General features: G+C 47.4%; 1 long non-coding RNA gene across 1 annotated transcript; it reads right to left on the bottom strand.

Annotated features, from left to right (window-relative positions):
* LOC311250646 lies at window positions 1-16,329 on the bottom strand. Its single transcript, XR_014621302.1, has 4 exons — window positions 15,434-16,329; window positions 12,608-12,812; window positions 1,349-1,371; window positions 1-658 (listed from the first exon to the last, which is right to left on the bottom strand). It is a non-coding gene; the product is annotated as an uncharacterized lncRNA (long non-coding RNA).
* Between the last annotated feature and the right edge of the window lie 311 nt (window positions 16,330-16,640).

Below are 16,640 nucleotides of genomic sequence, written 5' to 3'. Positions count from 1 at the left end.
TCAAAATACACATGTAATGTATTGCATTTAAAAATATGTTTACCTAAATCGAGTTTCAACTAGTGCCTACATAACTGGCATTACCACATCCATACATTCTATTACAAGCACAGCTCTTGTGCTGTAGCCTATAGTCTACATGTGCAATTCTCAATGCTCTAATCTGCAACTATTTAAATTAACTTATCAATTTCAGCAAAAAAAATCCTTAAAATGCAAAGAGGTCAAAAAGTCCAATAGACAACACCAGCAAATTTCACATTTGCCAACTTAAAATATCACAGGAATGGTGAACCTGGTTAAAACTTTCATAGTAAATAAACTCAGCTGTGATAAAGTTAAAAATACTCGAATAATGTTCACCCATACTGTAAAATACAAGTAGTACATGGACAAATCTCAGGTAAAAAAAAAAAGAAAGAAAAAAAAGACAGCATTCAGGACCAGATATATGTAACGAGTTATCTATATATTGAATAATTGAATAAAAAACGAACATGTTTATTGGAACAAATGTTTTATTGACTTTCTTTTTATTGCAGTCCTGTGGGGGTCTGCCCCTTGCCCCCGCTTCTTGGTGGGGCATGTTTAAGTTGGTTCTGAATCACACTCTCTATTTCTGCATCTGTGGCCTTTGGACTCCATCTCTTCACAGCAGCTGGAGAGAGGGCATAAGAAAAAAATAAAAAAATTTACAGAGCGCCTATTCAGAAGTTAAATGCACTTATAGATGGCAAGAACAAATTGTTTTGGGAGTTGAAAGAGTAATGAAAGAACCACTTCTTAGAGCCACTCAGTAGCCTGAATCTGATGGTTCCTAATAAAGCCAGTAGGCATTAACAGTCTGTGCTATGGTAGCCCAGCTTAGCCCAGGATAGCCACATGCACATGAAGCCCATTCAGTAATTTCAATTATATCAATCTTAGTTTCTTACACTTGATGACATGGAACATCTTTGTGGCTTTAAAAGGCACAACACAGAGATGCAACACTAAGCATAACTTCTCTTTCATGCAGGTGCCTGGCTGTTCACACAGGGAGCACAATAGAGCATTAGAGGTTTTCTTTTAAAGGACAATTCCATTTCATTTCAAACATGTGCTACAGTTTCGGAATACATTTACTCTAAAAGAATGAATTTGAAGATATTCCTCACTGTTGCTGCTGTTATGCATTAGCACCTCTGTCCAAGCATCATCACAACAGCATAAAACAGTGGCGGACGGCTCTGAGGCTGTATCCAAATATTCATATTCATTCAAGCCCCCCCATTCAAGTGTGTGTGTGTGTGTGTGTGTGTGTGTGTGTGTGTGTGCGTGTGTGTGTGTGTGTGTGTGTGTATCTCACCTGGTGTGCGTCTCACAATAAACCTGTGAAGTGAGGTAAATTGGACAAATAGTTATCAAAACAGGTCTATGCGAGGGACAGAGACACACAAATAGATTACTTTTATATGTAGAGAGATAGTGACATTGATTAACCTCTGAAGTCAATAAAAATGTAAAAATTTTAGTACGCCTAAAATAAAAAAAAACTGTAAGGATGAATAACTGCTTGTGGCTTCATCTGAGCATGTCAATGGCATTATGGGGCTGTAGCCACACTATCAGTGAACACTTGTTTCAAATTTGAAGAAGATGGCACAAAGTATGACCATTCTACACCTACGCTGTGATTGACAGATAACCAGCCACACTGTCAGTCACGTCTCTACAATAAGCTGGCGCCCTCTGCCGTGGCGGTCGTGTAGCGACACCAGACAACTATCAGCATGTATCAACGGTTAGACCCCGGTTATAAGACGATTTCTGGCCACATATCAATGTCCGTGGACCAGATAGTTTTCGGGAGCTGTTATGGACCGTATGGTCCGTCCCGTTTTTGGTGTATGTCAAGCGACACCTATAGGCCTGGCATATGAACTACAGCGTTTTTGGTTGATCCGTCTAGATGCAAATATTCTTGAAACAATGCCGAGGAGAAAAAATAACGTTTTCGCCCGTCTGGACGGCCCCTTAAAGTGTTTTGGTTCTGTAACGATGCTAAACCGATAGTTGCACAGATGTTCGGCTCGGTATAGCATCGAGCACCTCACGTAGCCTGTGAGCTAACTCAGGGCTACCCAGCAAACATTTTCTCGACCTGCGTCTAGATGAAGACGTCCAGTCAACGTCGCGTCACGTCGTGACTTTAATTCGACTGTTTTTCAACATCATAAAATAATATCATGGCAAATATGACCTAATTAAATATGCATTTTAGAGCGGTTTAACTGAATAAACACTGCCAGAAAACGCTTTCTCGACCTACGTCTAGATGAAGACGTCCAATCGACGTCGCGTCACGACGTGACTTTAATTCGACTTTTTTTCGACATGTGAACATTAGGGGGAATACGATCTCAAAGAAAACATATTTAACTGAAAAAACACTGTCAAGAATGATTGAGTTACTAAAAGTACTGTAATTTAAAATGAAACCGTGTTTGGTAAGACATTATACGTTTATCAGTTGCATGTTAGAGTTTTGATTTTGTTGCTGCATCGTGTATTGTTACAGATAGCTGTTTTTTTTTTGCTTTTATTCGTAACCGAGCGGCGGCTAGCAGCCGAGTTAGCTGCCGTGTGAAACTAGCCCTGAGTTAGCTCACAGGCTACGTGAGGTGCTCGATGCTAAACCGAGCCGAACATCTGTGCAACTATCGGTTTAGCATCGTTACAGAACCAAAACACTTCAAGGGGCCGTCCAGACGGGCGAAAACGTTATTTTTTCTCCGTCTTCCTCGGCATTGTTTCAAGAATATTTGCATCTAGACGGATCAACCGAAAACGTTGTAGTTCATATGCCAGGCCTATAGGTGTCGCTTGACATACACCAAAAACGGGACGGACCATACGGTCCATACCAGCTCCCGAAAACTATCTGGTCCACGGACATTGATATGTGGCCAGAAATCGTCTTATAACCGGGGTCTAACCGTTGACACATGCTGATAGTTGTCTGGTGTCGCTACACGACCGCAACGGCAGAGGGCGCCAGCTTATTGTGGAGACGTGACTGACAGTGTGGCTGGTTATCTGTCAATCACAGCTTAGGTGTAGAATGGTCATACTTTGTGCCATCTTCTTCAAATCTGAAACAAGTGTTCACTGATAGTGTGGCTACAGCCCCATAATGCCATTGACATGCTCAGATGAAGCCACAAGCAGTTATTCATCCTTACAGTTTTTTTTTATTTTAGGCGTACTAAAATTTTTACATTTTTATTGACTTCAGAGGTTAATCAATGTCACTATCTCTCTACATATAAAAGTAATCTATTTGTGTGTCTCTGTCCCTCGCATAGGCCTGTTTTGATAACTATTTGTCCAATTTACCTCACTTCACAGGTTTATTGTGAGACGCACACCAGGTGAGATACACACACACACACACACACACACACACACACACACTTGAATGGAGGGGCTTGAATGAATATGAATATTTGGATACAGCCTCAGAGCCGTCCGCCACTGTTTTATGCTGTTGTGATGATGCTTGGACAGAGGTGCTAATGCATAACAGCAGCAACAGTGAGGAATATCTTCAAATTCATTCTTTTAGAGTAAATGTATTCCGAAACTGTAGCACATGTTTGAAATGAAATGGAATTGTCCTTTAAAAGAAAACCTCTAATGTGCTATTGTGCTCCCTGTGTGTACAGCCAGGCACCTGCATGAAAGAGAAGTTATGCTTAGTGTTGCATCTCTGTGTTGTGCCTTTTAAAGCCACAAAGATGTTCCATGTCATCAAGTGTAAGAAACTAAGATTGATATAATTGAAATTACTGAATGTGCTTCATGTGCATGTGGCTATCCTGGGCTAAGCTGGGCTACCATAGCACAGACTGTTAATGCCTACTGGCTTTATTAGGAACCATCAGATTCAGGCTACTGAGTGGCTCTAAGAAGTGGTCCTTTCATTACTCTTTCAACTCCCAAAACAATTTGTTCTTGCCATCTATAAAGTGCATTTAACATCTGAATAGGCGCTCTGTAAAAATGTTTATTTTTTTCTTATGCCCTCTCTCCAGCTGCTGTGAAGAGATGGAGTCCAAAGGCCACAGATGCAGAAATAGAGAGTGTGATTCAGAACCAACTTAAACATGCCCCACCAAGAAGCGGGGGCAAGGGGCAGACCCCCAAAGGACTGCAATAAAAAGAAAGTCAATAAAACATTTGTTCCCATAAACATGTTCGTTTTTTATTCAATTATTCAATATATAGATAACTCGTTACATATATCTGGTCCTGAATGCTGTCTTTTTTTTCTTTCTTTTTTTTTTTACCTGAGATTTGTCCATGTACTACTTGTATTTTACAGTATGGGTGAACATTATTCGAGTATTTTTAACTTTATCACAGCTGAGTTTATTTACTATGAAAGTTTTAACCAGGTTCACCATTCCTGTGATATTTTAAGTTGGCAAATGTGAAATTTGCTGGTGTTGTCTATTGGACTTTTTGACCTCTTTGCATTTTAAGGATTTTTTTGCTGAAATTGATAAGTTAATTTAAATAGTTGCAGATTAGAGCATTGAGAATTGCACATGTAGACTATAGGCTACAGCACAAGAGCTGTGCTTGTAATAGAATGTATGGATGTGGTAATGCCAGTTATGTAGGCACTAGTTGAAACTCGATTTAGGTAAACATATTTTTAAATGCAATACATTACACGTGTATTTTGACAAAGGTTGATATGCCGTCGAAACGACGTTGAAACGACGTGAATTGATGCCGCCTAAGAGCCGTCGAAATGACGTCGGTCATGAAAACGACGTCAGAAAAACTTTCATTTCAGCACCTCTGGTAGACGTCGAATCGACCTGCCTGACCGACGTTGATTAGACGTCAAAAAGACGCCACGTAGAGACGTTGAAAAGTCGTCTATACGACGTAATAATTGAAGTAGCCTGCTCTGTGAGCCGTTTTTATGTTGTCGAAACGACGTGAATTGATGCCGTCAAAATGACCGACGTCAGAAAAACTTTCATTTCAGCACCTCTGCTAGACGTCGAATCGACCTTCCTGACCGACATCGATTAGACGTCAGATAGACGTCACGTAGAGACGTTGAAAAGTCGTCTATACGACGTAATAATGACATTGATTGAAGTAGCCTGCTCTGTGAGCCGTTGATATGTCGTTGAAACGACGTGAATTGATGCGGTCTAATAACGGTCGAAATGTGGTCGGTCATAAGACCGACGTCAGAAAAACTTTCTGTAGCGGACTGGGTGCTTGTGTACCACTCATGTTATGTGTAGATCACTGGGTGATACTGTTGTTATCAAGGTGAAATGTTAACGTTAAGGCAGTTACTGAGTTTCCTGAATGTCAGTGAACATATCCCAAGTTTAGAAACTGTCAGTCAATTGCAGCTACCTATGACAGGGAGTGTGTGAGACTACTTGTCTGTGATTGGATGAGACAGAGAGGTCAGGGGTTGTTTTTGGGAGAGAGATCAGGAAGTAGAGAGGAGCGTGTGTGGGGACTTTGAGAGTGTTTTGATTATTTTGGCGTTGGCTACGGCCCACAGTAGCCTGTGTTAAAAGGAAATAAAAGAAGAGAGAAAACCCAGCTGAACGTCTCAAGCTCCTCATTTTAGGGACGTTACATTTGGTGTCAGAAGTGACGAACAGAATTCGCCTGCACCGGGTGACATCGGGCTAGCTGCTGCGGTGACTTTGACTGCATCTGGGAAGCATGTTGCCGCGGGACCTTTCCGGGATCAAGCGGGAGGAGGACGCCGATGGACGGGGACATTACAGCCCGACCGTGGGTTGGAGGGCGGCCGAGCACAGAGACCGGGTGAGAGAAATGACGGTGAGGATGGCTGCCGAGGCCGGCTTGGGCTCGTCTGGCCGCTCCAACGACAGACACGCCGCCCGTGGGGACACGGCCGCGGCCGAAATTACGGACATGAACAGACACAGTGAGCCGCGTGGCGGAGCCCTCCCACCCTCAATGAAAACCCCCAGGTATGATGGCAAAGCTAGCTGGGAAGCATTTCATGCCCAATTTGAACTGTTAGCCCAGGCCGGCGAGTGGTCTACTAAAGAGAAAGCCCTCCAGCTGGCAATGTGCCTTACTGGTGACGCTCTGTCCAGCCTGCTGCTGCTAAGCCCTGACGATAGGAGAGACTATGATGCTTTAGTGGGGGCTCTGAAGAGGCGGTTTGGGCTCTGCTCAGCAGCTAGCCTGCTGCGCTCTGAACTGTGTAGCCGTCAGCGACGCCCTGGGGAGCCGCTAAGGGATCTTGCTAACGACATTGAGGGGCTAGTTCACCGCACCTATGCTCACATGCCACCTGCCATCCAGAGTGAACTGGCCCGAGACCATTATCTTCAAGCTCTGCTACCAGCTGACCTGCGTGTCCAGACACTACTAGCTCACCCAAGGTCTCTACAGGAGGCTTTGGAGTTAGCAACAGAGAGAGAAATGCTGGACGCTGACTCCTCATTCAACAGACCACCACAGTTGAGGGCTGCTAGTGGGACTGAATTGAACGCAACAGAACCTGCCTGGGTGGGGGAGCTGACCCAGCTAGTGCGAGCTGCCACTCTGAAGGAGGAGCGACAGCCCAGGCAACAGTCAAGGGTCTGCTGGGGATGTGGTCAGCCCGGCCATCTGGTCCGGCATTGCCCACGCAACCGTGAGAACCAGGGAAACGAGAAGGGGACCGCGTGATCGGGACGGCGCGGGCCCCCTGTACTGTGTCCCAACCTTCTCCAGAGGAGGATGTAGCGCAGCGCACCGGCCAGGTGGGGGTGTTACAACCATCAAGTGACTTGGACGGTAAGCTTGAACGCCTAGTAGTCCTGGGCCGGACCTGGGTAGGAGATTGCTGGTACACTCCTGTGACTATTGGGGGTACGTGCTGCCCTGCGCTGGTGGACACAGGTTCGTCAGCAACCCTGGTGAAACCTAGTTTGATAGGAAATAAAACAACCATTTTCCCCACCATGGTGAAACTACAGACAGTAACAGGAGAGCGTGCTCCCATGGTGGGGGAAGCATTAGTGACTCTGGCCGTGGGGAAGAAGTCAATTCGCTGCCCGGTGTGGGTGGCGGCTCTAGATGATTGTATTCTGGGGCTGGATGTTCTCGGGGCATTGGACTGTGTCATTAACACAGGGAGAGGAACGCTCACTTTTCCTGATGGACATGTCATCCATATGGCGAGAAGGCCACCCCATCCTGGCTGCTCTGCCACCCACACCATTACAGTTCTGGCAGGTGAGGCAACGGCTGCCGCGGAAAACTGCTGCACCTCCTGACTCCCACCACGTCTGCCACTGGTTTACACCCACAACCAGTCCCTGCCTCTCTACCTGACAACAGAGAGAGAGTCTTGGCTGTGAAAGAGGTTTGGCAGAAAAATTGTGATGGACTGACTTCTAGTGAACAAGGTCTGCTGTGGCAACTCTTGCTGGAGTTTAAAGACTGTTTCTCACTTTCAGAGGATGATGTGGGCCAGACAGATCTCATACGACACAACATTGACACTGGAGATGAGCAGCCCATCAGGATGAGACCTCGGCGCCTCCCCCTGGCCAAGCAGGCGGCGGCAGATAAAGCCCTGTGTGAGATGCAATGGGCTGGACTCATTGAACCCTCCACCAGCTCCTGGGCCTCTCCAGTTGTCATGGTCCCCAAAAAGCTGAAGGGGGATTGGTGGTTCTGTGTGGATTTCAGACCCATCAACAAGGTGACAAAAAAGGACCCTTACCCCCTCCCACGCATTGATGAGGCCCTCGATACAGTGTCAGGGTCCTCCTGGTTCTCCTCTCTGGACCTGCGCAGCGGGTACTGGCAGGTCCCCCTCGCTCCTGAGGCCAGACCTAAAACTGCCTTCATCACCAGTGGGGGCTTGTGGCAATTCAAGGTCCTCCCTTTCGGGCTCTGTAATGCCCCCGCCACATTTGAGAGACTAATGGATGAGGTCCTTGCTGACATTCCCCGCCAGGAGTGTGTGGTGTACTTGGACGACATCCTGGTTCACGGGGAGACCTTCGAGTCAGCTCTCATGGCCCTCAGACGGGTGCTGGAGAGGGTGGCGGCAGCGGGCTTGAAACTGCACCCCCAGAAATGCTGTTTCATGAGGCGTGAGGTCACATTCCTGGGCCACAGACTTGGGGGAGGGGGTGTCAGCACCGTGGAGGATAAGGTACGAGCTGTGAAGGACTGGCCCACCCCCAGCTCTGTGCAGGACCTAAAGAGCTTCCTGGGCCTGGCCTCCTACTACAGAAGGTTCGTTAGGGGGTTCTCCTGCATAGCTGCACCACTATTTCGCCTGCTGCAAAAAGGGGAAGTTTTTCTGTGGACAGAAGGGTGCCATGCAGCGTTCACTTCACTACAGAGAGCCCTAGTGGACGCCCCAATTCTTTCCCCACCTGACCCCTCCCTGCCCTTCATCCTCGACACAGACGCCAGCAGTGTTGGCTCCGGTGCTGTGCTGGCCCAGGTGACACCAGAAGGTGAGAGAGTAGTGGCGTATCACAGCAGGACATTCAACAAGGCAGAACGTCGCTACTGTGTTACCAGGCGGGAGCTTCTTGCTGTGGTCAGTGCCATACGGCATTTCAAGTATTACCTTGGGGGCCTCCATTTCACAGTCAGGACTGACCGATCAGCCTTGCAGTGGCTCATGTCTTTCAGAGAACCAGAAGGTCAACTGGCACGCTGGATTGAAGAGCTACAGGCATATGACTTCACTGTGATCCACAGACCAGGGGCACGACATGGAAATGCTGACGCACTGTCCCGCTGCCCCTGTGACACTGATGGCTGCCAACACTGTGAGAAACGGGAGGCTCATGAGGCAAAGTTACAACAACCTGATGTGCAATGTGCAGCTGTGGGTCCCGAGCAGGCGTCAGCCAGTATTGGGCTGGCAGCTGTGGATGTGGCAGAGTGGGAAAGTAAGCAAGAAGAGGATGTTGACATCAGACCAGTGCTCACATGGGTGGCGATGCAACACAGACCAGCATGGGAAGAGGTTGCGATGTTGTCGCGAGCCACAAAAGGACTCTGGTCGATGTTTGTAAACCTGCGTGTGTGTGATGGGGTGCTGCAGAGGGGATGGAAAGAACCAGCTACAGGAGAGACGCGGTGGCAGGTGGTGGTACCATGGGCCCTGAGGGAGATGGTGCTCCGGGCAGTACACGGAGCCCCAGGATCTGGCCACTTTGGGATCACCAAGACACTACGCCGCCTCCGACAGGGGTTCTACTGGGGCCAACTTAGGCGGGATGTGGAAGACTACTGCCGACGCTGTGACAGCTGCACTGCCCGGAAGGGCCCCACAGACAGATCTCATGCCCAGCTCCAACAGTTTCCGGCAGGGTGCCCCATGGAGAGAGTGGGGATTGATGTCCTTGGGCCGTTTCCTCTCACAGAGAGGGGTAACCGCTACATCCTCACTGCCATGGACTATTTCACGAAGTGGCCTGAGGCGTACAGCCTGCCAAACCAGGAGGCAGAGACCGTAGTGGACGCACTGGTGGAGGGAATGTTCAGCAGGTTTGGGGCCCCTGAAGAAATTCACACTGACCAGGGCAGGAATTTCGAGTCCCGTGTGTTTGCAGCCATGTGTGAGAAGCTGGGCTCCCACAAGACCCGCACCACACCCCTCCACCCTCAGAGTGATGGCCTGGTTGAGAGATTTAACCGCACATTGGCACAACAGCTTGCCATAGTGACGGCTAAACACCAAAAGGACTGGGATACTCACATCCCCCTTGTGCTGATGGCATACCGGTCTGCTGTCCAGGACTCCACTTCCTGCTCCCCTGCCCTCCTCATGCTGGGAAGGGAGATCCGGACCCCAGCAGAGATGATGGTGGGCAAACCCCCTGACGCCTTTGTAGACCCTCCAGGCCCCGACTATGCCAGGAGGCTCCAGGACCGTTTGGAGTCTGCTCACGAGTTTGCCAGAGGTCAGCTGCTTGGTGCGGGGGTGAGACAGAAGAGGAACTACGGCGTGCGGGCCAGAGGCCGTCATTTTGAAGTGGGAGAGTTGGTTTGGGTGCATAGCCCCCAGAGGAAGAAGGGCAGGTGCCCAAAACTGGACAGTGAGTGGGTGGGGCCTTGCCAGATCCTGGAGAGGCTGGGTGAGGTTGTGTACAGGGTCCGGTTGCCACTCAGAGGACGGAAAGTGGCCCTGCATCGTGATAGGCTGGCTCCCTACCGGGGCGTGGCCTCCCCAGAGAGACAGGAGGTTGGGACACAAGGGACGCAGGACATGGCTCTGACTCGCCAGCAAAACCCCTCTGATGTGCAGAGTGTTCTGCACCGGCCGCCACAGACTGAACTTTTTTCCCTTTTCCCCAATTCCCCCACCCAGCCCCAGTTACCTGCCCCTGCGCTGGCACGCGCTCCGGGCCTTTCCCCTGGTGAGACACGGCCTCGGAGGAACCGCAGGCCTCCTGTCCACCTGAGAGACTTTGTTTGCCCCCTCGGGGGCGAGGGACTTTGAGGAGGGGGGGTAGTGTAGCGGACTGGGTGCTTGTGTACCACTCATGTTATGTGTAGATCACTGGGTGATACTGTTGTTATCAAGGTGAAATGTTAACGTTAAGGCAGTTACTGAGTTTCCTGAATGTCAGTGAACATATCCCAAGTTGAGAAACTGTCAGTCAATTGCAGCTACCTATGACAGGGAGTGTGTGAGACTACTTGTCTGTGATTGGATGAGACAGAGAGGTCAGGGGTTGTTTTTGGGAGAGAGATCAGGAAGTAGAGAGGAGCGTGTGTGGGGACTTTGAGAGTGTTTTGATTATTTTGGCGTTGGCTACGGCCCACAGTAGCCTGTGTTAAAAGGAAATAAAAGAAGAGAGAAAACCCAGCTGAACGTCTCAAGCTCCTCATTTTAGGGACGTTACATTTCATTTCAGCACCTCTGCTAGACGTCGAATCGACCTGCCTGACCGACGTTGATTTGACGTCAAATAGACGTCAAAATGTTTGCTGGGCTATGTCTGCGATGGAGTCGAGCCTTCACAACATGTCTAAAAAGGAAAGGATGAAGAGTAGCCTAATTTGAATACTGCCGAAGCCCTGAAGATGTTTCATAACTTGGACAGTCGTGATTCTGATGGAGGGGCTCAGAAATGAAAGCGATCTTTCCTGGGTACACGAAAACATCTCCTCAGAGAGTGACTCAGAGTCTGTACCGAGGAAAATGAGACGGCTTTCCCCGGCGGCTACGGCATACAACGCTCAAGGTGAGCTCCGCTGCCCTGCGCTAAGTTACAGCCTGGACTATTCACTTATTCTGCTGCTCATATGGAGGAATGGGGGCTTACCATTTTTCAGACAAACGATGGCAATAAATCGCTTCAGGGACATAATGAGGTTCCTGCGCTTTGACAGGAAGGAGACCCGACATGTGCGTCTGCAGGACGACAAGTTTGCCCTGGTGCGGGCCACTTGGGACCGGTTCATCCAGACTAGTGTAGCCTGCTACAAATCCGACGCTAACATCACGATTGATGAGCAGCTGTTCCCCACAAAGGCCCCCTGCAAGTTCACCCAATATATGAGGAATAAGCCCGATTAATTCGGAGTCAAATTTTGGTTGGCTGTAGATGTCAACTCTAAATACATGTTGAACGGGTCTCCGTGTCTGGGGAAGGAGGAGACACGGAGCGCAGGTCGGCTCGTGGGAGAGAGTGTGGGGCTGAGACTGGCGGAGCCATTCCTGGGGAAGGGAAGAAACATTACCACAGACAATTTCTTCACGTCCCTAAAACTGGCCACCGCCTTACAGGCAAAGAAGACCAGCCTGGTTGGCACCATGGGCAAACAAAAACGGGAGTTGCCGCCCACCGTGAAACAGCAAGCGGAGCTGTTCAACACGAAGGTGCTGAAGTGTGGTGATGTGACTCTGACTTTGTACCAGGGAAATTAAGTTTGTTAAAATGTACATTTCGGTGTTATTTTGTTTTTTTTTAAAAAACATCATGGCACAATGAATGCATTCATCACTCAATTGGGTATTTACATGAGAGATTGTAGAGTTTAAAATGTAGCGGTCAAAATGACGCTTATGGCCCTTCTAGTGTTATCTGCCTTGTTTAGTTTTTATATCTGTCTGCTATCCCATATACTTAATTGTACTTACATTAATGTGATTAATATATTTTTTATGATGCCTTGTTGTTGAAATGTACTATACAAATAAACGTGTCTTGCCTAGTGAGCTTTACCATAATTTATTCCCTCAAATATTTTCTTTAAAAATGGCTGATATTGAAGTAAATACAAAATTAGGCTTCAGACTTGTTATGCCGAGAAGTGCCTGCCTGCTAAGAACTGCATGCCCGTCATGGGAACGTGCACAACTAACAAAAAGAAAAACAGTATCAAGGTCACTAAGTTTCTGCCCGTGTTTTCCCAATTAGGCTACATCTAATAATATATAACTACAATTAGACTCTCATCGGCCGGTAGTGTGTTGCAGCTGTTCAGAATATAGCCTATTCACAATGACAAACATACAATGCCTATAAAGGTACATAACGGGGTTAAAGGGAAATTTAAAAAGTGGTATGCTAACCTTGGATCCTGTGTGCATTCCAGGACTGCACCATTCGCTCAAGTCCAATCTGAGCCACCTGACAGGTAAGTGTGGACACACAATACTGTGTCAAGTTGTCCTCCATGTTGAGTTCCTCCTGGTCTACAAGGTGGATGAGAGCCCTTTTCAGTGGGTAGGTTACCCTGTTATTAACGTCTGGCCACATCCTTTCAACGATATGATTCTGTCATTTCAAAAGAGTAAAAACAAAATGTTAAATTTAACTTCAATAAAGACAATTACTATCTGCATCTAATCGTAATCACTGAATAAAAATCAATTTCCTATGACAACAAAGATCAAGAACCCAATTAGTTTGGTGATTTTTCATGCATGGGAAGTAGGATTTTCCGCAGAAGAAGAAGAAGAAGAAGAAGAAAAAAACTGGAGATAACAATAAGGCCGGGACCCCTAATGTGTATGCTGCCTGGCCCCTAATAACCATTAACCATTACAAATGAGAAATTTTCTTCCTGAAATTTGGCTTTGTATTTGTACATCTATTGTGGCATCAGCTTGACAAATTATGCATGTCTTTGACTGGTGAGAAAATAGAATAGAATAGAATCCTTTATTGTCACTGTCAACATTGTCACTAACATTTACTGTGAAAATACGTTTAGCAGCTCCACATGGCAGTAGGACAGTAGAAAAATAAAAACAGTATATATAAAAGATACACAGATAAACAGTATAAAAACAAGTCCCCATAAATATGGACGTGTGCATTAAAGTGCAAGGTGGTGCAAAAGTGCAAACAATAGTGGGCTCATAGTGCAATGGAGGAGGAAGGAGGATGTATTGCACTTGGCAGTGTGTGTATGTATGTATTCAATGTCAGTCCTTGCGTGAGCTGGATAGGGGTGTGTTAGGTTTAACACTAACAAAATACACACAAACAGACACGGACTCAGAGTTTGTCTTTTTTTGCAAAGGGGAAGTACAGGTGTCAGCACTGTGAGTCTGATCAGCAGTCTTCCAACGAGCTCTCCCCCATGCATAACTTTTATTCACAGACAACTGGGCGTGATTGTATATCATTGGTGTAACACAGAGCACAGAGAACAACTTGTTGAGTAACTTGTTGCTAGAGGTGAAAGTGGCAGATATGTAAATGTCCTGTGGTCAAGCTCTCCACAGATTTCAGCATGACAGAATAGCATAAGATTTAGCTAATCAAAAACTGATAATATATTTATTCACACATAATTCCAACATTTCCCTCCTGTTTATCAGTTTTGAACATGCTGTTTCATCAGAGACTTACTTGTCATGTATCATGCTTTAAGTAAGACCGTCATTATGCTTGTTCAGAGTGATACTTTCTTACTCCCACATGTCACACATCAGTGCAATCATCCTCATACTCACATCCATTCGTCTCAGCTAGATTAAGTAGCTCATATTGGGCCTCACGTCCTTGTGCTAGTAGCTGCATCTGTACAAAACTTCTAGCAATCATCTTCTCAAACATGGAACGCAGGCAGGGAATAACACATGAAGCAAATAGACAGAACAATACCAGGATCACCAAAACAGGAGCCAGTGCTTTAAGCAGTATTTGCCACCAATTCCCAGAGAAAAATCCTGAGAACCAGTCCATAGAAGGGGTCGCTCCTGGGGTATTGTTCAACACATATCGCTGGAGGTCGGTCAGATTTTGCAAAGCTTGGTGAATGTCTCCTCCATCACTGAGTCCATCAGGGATGTAAGTGCAGCATGTCTCTCCCACAATTGCACACACTCCTCCCTGTGAGGCTGTCAATAGGTCCAGCACGATCCGATGTTGCATCACCATGTCACGTATGCTCCTTTGTTCCTTGGCCAGTGAGCGGCCCAGGCTTAGAGTGGTGTTGATGTGTCTCAGCAGGGCATATCTGTTGATTTCAACGTGGTCACGTACGTATCCTAGTCCCACCATTGGGACCAGGCTCTGGCCGAATTTGGCTCCTCCTGACCAGATGCGATATGCCCGGGGGACGTCCTCAAGACCGAGGTTCATACTGCGCCTGCTGCGGTGACGGTGATGGGGGTGACTGGTGATGTTTCCAGGAAGATAGAACACGTGGTCTGATAATGATACGAGTGCGCATGTGCCTCCCCATCCTCGTGGTAGAGACGGATAGGCTCTGTGTCCGCAGAGCCAGTACCAATCAGCTAACACTCGTGTACCATTTGGTGTAGGGACCACGCGGGAACAAAAGGTGATGTTCTGGTATCCAGGTGTGGGTATTGACTGTCTCCAGCTCATGTCAGACTTACATTGTTTCAGTCTTTCAGTTCCGTTAGCAGCACAGTTGGCTTTGGTGAGACAGCCCATGCATGCAATTGGATTCAGTGGCGGACAAAAAGAGTATGTGTGGTTACACAGATGGACTGGAAGAGTCCCCACTTTCACAGTTCCATTTCCTTGCACACACTTGTTCAGCTGTCGTGGTTGGAGTCTGTTTAGATAAACTAACCCTGGCAAGGGTTCGCTTATCTGTGGCCATGCTAGTAAGTCTGTGCTCCCTGAGCAGTTTTCAGGTCACTCCAGGTCACTCCAGGTGATGTTCAGCGGCTCAGAGTAGTTGGCGTTGATCCATGATGCTCTATTTCCGGGATGTGTGGCCAGGCTCATGAGGCAGTGAGTTTTTCTAGCTGTGGTGTTGTACGGCCACAGCCCAGGAGCAGCAGTGGATACTGGCATGTGTGTGCAGACATAGCAGTTCGTCTTGTTGTTTAGGTGAGCGGTGGTGTTCATGAAGCTCCACCATTCATTGGTGGCAAATCCATGTGGGTAGTGGGTGTGGCGTGCGTGCTCACCTGACAGCTCCCGTCGTCCGACTGGAGGCTTTTCTTTTTCTTTTCGCAGGAGCCACCACACCAAGAATCCTAATAAGAGTAGTGCAAGAAACATCACACTACACCATAACTCTCTGCACCACATGCGGCATCGTCGTCCTCTCCCTCTCCCTCTCTGTCCATGTCGGCGGCGTCGGGTTGGATCCTCTGGATTGTCCATCTCCATGTTCTGCATCGTACACTCTGGTGACTCCTATTAGAGTAGGGATCAGTTGATTTCTTCACTGGGTTTGAGACACTCGTGTTTCTATACAACAGAGCCCCTTTGTAGCCCAGACTTCCCCACTACTCCGGTGAGTCAGGGAACGGCTGCAGTTTACAATGGCTGAGGTGGATCCACGTAGTTCTCTCTGCAATCTTGACTGCCGTTGGCGTGGTCAATAACACTTGATATGGTCCGTCCCAGCGTGGACTGGACCAGCACTTCCTCTTTATGACTTTCACGAACACCCAGTCGCCTGGTTTCACCTTCTGGGCATTCTGTGAGAGGGGAAGAGAATCAGAAGGCAGTAAATTTGCATTTGATACTTGTTGCTCTTCAAACAGTTTCCTCATGTGTTCAGCTAACGTTGTTTCTTCAACAGCTTTCTGTATGTCTGGAGAGAAGGATGGCAGTTTAAAGGCTCTGCCATTCACTATTTCAAATGGTGTTAATCCTCTCTCTGTAGGTATTATTCGCATGTACAGCTTAACTAAGTCCAGGCATTCTGGCCAGGGACGCTTAGTTTCTTCCATACACTTTCTCAGTCTTGACTTAACTGTACCGTTCGTTCTTTCCACTAGGCCTGCGCTTTGTGGGTGATAAGCACAGTGATTTTTCAGATGTATTTGTAGGTGTTTAGCCATCTGTTGCACTATTTTGTTCACGTAATGGGGACCATTGTCACTGTATAGTGTTTCTGGGATGCCATGTTGTGGCACTATGCTTTTGCATAGAGCTTTTGCTACTGTTAGCGCATCTGCATGTTTGGATGGGAATATTTCTACCCATCTGGAAAACGCATCCACTATCATTAGACAGTACTTGTAAGGCCCACTCTGATTTAGTTCGATGAAATCCATGTGCAGGGTTTGGAACGGGTATTTTGGTGCGGGAAATTGTCCTCGCTTTGGTCTTAGATTGCCCTGTGGGTTGTGTTTTATGCATATCACACATGATCTGCAGAAA

This window comes from Pagrus pagrus (assembly GCF_965226575.1).
Source record: "Pagrus pagrus genome assembly, chromosome: 21".
NCBI classification, from domain to species: domain Eukaryota; kingdom Metazoa; phylum Chordata; class Actinopteri; order Spariformes; family Sparidae; genus Pagrus; species Pagrus pagrus.
Note: the sequence above shows the minus strand (reverse complement) of the source record. Positions and strands in the feature narration are given on the sequence as shown.